The following is a 5,285-nucleotide window of genomic DNA, read 5'->3' on the forward strand; positions in this document are numbered from 1 at the left end:
TTTGGCATCGTTGGATAGAGAATTGAAAAGTTGATTCAGTCGTAACAACGTGAGTTACGGCCCTTGGGGACCCCTGTTTGCAGCCGAATTTCTCGAAAGAGGATCATCCCTAAATTCTATCGAAGCTCTAAAGTACCCTTCGTCCTGCTCTTAGTGTAGTGACAATATTGGGATTATCATTCAAATATTTCCATATTTAAGTTCATAACAATCGGTTAGAATTAAGGACAAAATGCGTSAATAATGGAATTGAATGAATCCCTGAAAGCTGGATCCGCCCTTGGACAAAATGTTCCTATGGATGRATGTAGGCATAGGTAAAWTTGAAAGAACAATTAAGAGCAAAATGAACCGTTGATGTCAATTAGTCGTTGATTGCCAGATTTAATAAGGAAATAATGGTACCTACATAAACGGCACGCAACATCTAATTAAAATTTAAGCGAAAGATCCGACTTACTAAACAAGAGATTACCACTAGTTCCGCTTCAATTTTCTTTCTCCGTGATAAACTTCTCTAATGAAACTTTTAATTATGACTTCCCGTTCCGGCATAAATAAGTGGCAAAATTAATTAATTTATGTCTGAGCTGGGGGGCCACCAGGCGGTGGTCCCCTTGCCACCTTGTGGAGCGTCTAATTAAGTTACAAGTTCTAATTTTCAAATGAGATTTTGTTTTGCGTACAACAGTGGCGTCTGAAMTCGGCAAATGARCATACTTATGTATAAGTAAAAAGCRGYAAAAACTGGAGTACGAWCAWWCTTCAATTCTATYATTGACGGATTTTGCCCTTAATTCTAACCYATKRTTATGGACWGTTYTAAWTATGGAAATATTCATGATWKAWGYAARAAGGGCGCTTWAGAGCAAACAGAAATGATTCCATTGAATTTAGGGTTGATCCTCTTTCGARAAATTTARCTGCAGTTTAATCATAATTTAYTTATTATGTACATTCAAAGAAAGACACTTGAACAAAACCACAATTTAAAAAAAGRGCYTCTGTRRGCMAAAAAWTACTTATATTCYTCCGAAACTTCGGGTACTMTGCCTTAAATGCASTGGAACATTTTTGACTGAGACTATTTCGCTTGGAAAATCGTCTATTCGGACTGGAATSGTTTKGAAAATGAGTTGATYGAGGTAAAAATTMAAAGCRTGTTRRTCGAGAAATTGTCTTTTCSASCTTWAAATCGTCAAAACTTGCAGGGTTTTCAACCGATTGCAATTTGCCGAGAAGCAGACTAATATAAATTGATAATTTAACAAAAAATAATAATTTGACAAAACAGCGATCGTAAATCAAAAGCGGTTCTAACGAAAAGCCAAAATTCCGAAACGAAAAACCGTAACTTTTGTGTCGATTGTGGATCGGCCCAGCCAATTAAATCCTAACAAAGAGTTGAACACGGTGTAATTGGATCCGAAACGCAATAATAAATGTGCAAATCATTAACTCCTTACAACAGTGGTTTCTAGTATTGAATAAAAGTCGGGAATCGTGGGGGGCTTGAGCCGCCTTAATTCGGATTTGCTTTCAAAGGAGGTGCCGATCGAATCAGACCATAATTAATAAAAGTGAAGAAGGGCATCTCGGTCTCGGTTGGACGTCCCAGTCCATGTTTTCCGTGTCATTCTGTTTTCGTGTAGACGATCCAGCTCAATTATGGATGCTGAAGAACAGAACTCGCTAGTAACAGTTGGCTCAATAGGTTCTAAAGATTGGGACCACATTTATTTTGGACAAGTTAATAAATTTTCAAAAAATCGACCTCCCTTAGAAAAATTTCGACCAAAAATCAAAATTTCATTTCTTCCACAAGGAATATTTTCCGCAAAAAGTCGGTACTTTTCCCCGTTCGAAGAAATCAAAACAACCTTCGTTGCCTAGAAACCGTCCCGGGTGACGTGTTTTCCGGAAACACGTAAACCTGATCGACCAATCGCTTGTCGACTCGTTGAATACAAGACGGGTACCATGGCAACGCGTGAATATAAACACATCAACTTTGAAATCAGTTGTCAGTAAAGCAGTATTTACTGCAATTGAAGTTTTAAATGAGCCGGTTTTTACACGTTCGTTTTGGAAAAAGTCTTGTTTGTTGGAATTGCCTCTCGAAGGATTGAAGGACCCGAAAATGTGACTTTAAACTAGAAAATTACCGATTGTAAAGGAAAAGTTGATGATTTTTGCGACTTAAATCGTTGGCGGGACCTTAAGGATGGGAAGTTTTCAAATTGAGACCCGGTAYATTGGAAAACACGAGCATTCTACAGGGTGACCAAGGTAAGAGTGCATTACATCGGAAACTTCTAGCATGTTTTTTAATCAGTTCGATGCAATCTTCGCGTTCGTGGAATCAAAATTTGCAAAGTTACACTAATTAATTGCATGAAACATCAGTCGGCGAAGCAGGTCTTGTCAGTCCTTGCATACATAAAGGAACAAAAGTCTTTCGGACATAATTTATACCCAGCAGTTTCGAAACCAATCACTGATTTTTGCGAGACAAATAGGCTTGACAAGAAGAGAACATGTTGCCACCTCATTCATTCCTTTCATTAAAACAGCGCAACCGGCGTGTGTCTCTCTTCAGTAAAACCAAAGAAAAAACTTTGAACGCGCCGCACCTCTTCAAAGCACCGCTAGCGAACTTTTTGCCCAGACAAATTTGCCTCAAACGGAATGTTTTTGTCCAAGCAATCAGTCAGTGAATTTCCGCACATTAGTTGAGGACCACCCTGTATATGTAGTTGTGGCATTTGTGCAAGCAACTGTGTTATAATGGCACAAGAAGCAACATCAGTCTCCAAACTTGGGCAACTAATCACGCCCCAGTTGTCCCGTGACTATAAGTAGGGACATTTTGACCATGTTCACGGGACATTTACCATAATGCGTTCATGTGCTATTCGACCAACCGAAAAGAAAGAAAAGTCTTTACTACTTACAACTCAATTAATCAAATTTATTTTCGAATAAAACAGGGACATTTCACCATTTTCAACTAGATAGCTAGATCATGGTCCGAAGGTAAAAACTGAAAAAATGTAGACACCAAATTGATCAAGACAAAACAAAAACGAACATTAGGTACTCCGATCTGGCACTTTTGCCACCGTTTAGAAGCACACTCCTTTAACAACGATTTTTGAAAAAGGCCCGTGGTGATCGAGCTAAAAGTCCAGCACCATGAGGTCCGATTGTCAACACGAGGGCGCTCAAATTTGTGATTTTAAACAAAACGGAGCCCAAGCAGCCGGCCCCGACTGCTTGGGGGGGCCTTGAATAAAAAGCGTGCCCTCTTAGGAGGGCACAGGCCTAAAAAGGCCCACATGCCAGCCCCTTGTGTGCGGTACAGGGTGCGAGTTGCATATGTGCTGTTTTGCACAGATAATTGGTGGTTGAAGGCTTTATTTGCGTTTAGTGACGGCTAAATGGTTTGTCAAAAGCTCGGTGTGTGGTAAACGGATCGGAACGAGTCACGTCACTGATTTTTAATAATAGTTTTAGTTATGATTCCTATACGAAATCACTGATTATAGGTTATAGAAGACACTACTATTTCGGTCAGGTACAAGGACGGATCCAGGGGGGGGGGAATTATGATACCCCCCCCCCATTCAATTCTCTATCCAAGTATGCCAAAACGAATTCTGTGGCTCGAATGGTGTGGCTCTTGAGAAACTTCGAAAAAAGCAGGGTCATGTTCAAGTGGATTTTGCAAATCAAAAAAAAACCACGCAAACCTAAAACTTCTTGAATTCAAGCCTTTTTTTGAGAAAACTGCCAACATTTCCCCATCCATGGTTCACTTTCTAAAAAGGCCATTTATTTCTGTCTAGAATGATGTACAAATGAGCGTTCTTGCTCATTTTGCCTCCGAGAAATGCTATAGAAAAAGTCCAATTTTTTTATTTTTCTATTTTCAACTATCGCTTCATTGGTTAAGCTTAAGGTCAAGCGTTGAAGGTGCTTTACTTCGATCGATTGATTTTCCCGATTTGAACAATTTTGAACAGAGAAATTTTTTTTTAATTGTACATTAGTTTCTGAATCACTATTAAGTTTAAGAATTATCAAGGTTTCTTATGTTTACATAGCATTTAATTAACTAATTTTGATCAGAACTCCAATGTAAAAATAAACTTGGAATTGTCTGCATATGTTTGCAATGTTGCAATTTTCGCCTCAGAGTGAATGGAAACAAAGCCATAAATTTGAATTAATAATTTTTTAAGTCTTTATCTATGGAACCGATCCTGATTCGCTACCTTGAATAGCTAATAATTTTTCCTTATCTCTGCTTTCTATGTTAGTTGCCCCATCTTCGGGTATAATCACCAAACAAACTAATAGTAGTTTTAGCGATCTTCAATGTTCAGTTTCACCAATAAACTTTACAGAACAAACTTCACATTGCTGATCAATTTAGCAGTGCTCTGCGTGCAGTAAACTAAAACTTAATTCTTGCTTAGCGCTAGATGTCGCAACAGTCTCACAAATAGCTGCACAAATCACAAAGGTTAACAAACGCCCGCATCTGTGAATAAATGAAACAGACGAGGTTTGAATTGTTGTTCTTGATTGAAATGTAGGGATCTGCCGATTCCGTTTCACATTTGGTAATCTAGATCTTCCCCTTTTGACATTACGCGTCATCGTACGTATGGAAAACGCATTTTCCCCACAAATTTTACTAAGGAAAGTGCTGCAAAAGCCATAAAATTGTATTCTGAAGGTTCAGAAACCAGACAAATAATAATTTTCCTTGTGAGAAACGATTTCTGGCCATAAGGTCTACGTCTCTGGTGGCTTCCGATCTTTTTGGACGACAAAAAATGTCCAAATTACACTCTCTTCCCCGACATTTTTACGATGGTACCATGATACGAAAGTGTTTCTATTGGTTGGAGATCTGTCAATTCGTCCCCCGTTCGTACGACGGAGAGACGAATTGAATTGAATCGGGGAACGGAGTGTAATTTGGACATTTTTGTTTGAGCTCTCTGAGCAATATAATAAACTTTTTAATGCAGCACTCTTTCCCAGTATAATTCAGGTTGCTTGTTTTATAAAAAAATTTAATCAAACGAAAAAGCTAAATTTTATCTGAACATACTGTAAAAGTACGCCCAACTCATGCATTTAAATTGAATCAATCAAGTTAGAAACAGATGCTCTTTGTGCAGATACAAATTCGAGTTTTTCCGCTCACAATTCAAAAGGAGCGTTACGCACTGACCTAATTTATAAAGCTATTTTGATAATTAAAACCCATG

At 38.3% G+C, this 5,285-nt stretch overlaps 1 protein-coding gene across 2 annotated transcripts in view; it reads left to right on the forward strand.

Moving 5' to 3' along the window:
- The window catches only part of LOC125503932, a 41,345-nt gene that overhangs the window by 35,017 nt on the left and 1,043 nt on the right, over positions 1-5,285 (forward strand). The window contains exon 1 of one of the 2 annotated variants that reach the window (XR_007281174.1): positions 1,852-2,289. The exons of the other annotated variant lie outside the window; for it this stretch is intronic. The gene's annotated coding sequence lies outside the window, so the exon portion shown is untranslated. Of the gene's footprint in view, positions 1-1,851; positions 2,290-5,285 lie in introns of those variants that run through there. 2 annotated transcript variants of the gene reach the window in all.

The sequence above is a fragment of the Dendroctonus ponderosae genome, unplaced genomic scaffold (assembly GCF_020466585.1).
Source record: "Dendroctonus ponderosae isolate FM_Combo_2020 unplaced genomic scaffold, Dpon_F_20191213v2 Dpon_F_20191213_3, whole genome shotgun sequence".
Classification (NCBI taxonomy): domain Eukaryota; kingdom Metazoa; phylum Arthropoda; class Insecta; order Coleoptera; family Curculionidae; genus Dendroctonus; species Dendroctonus ponderosae.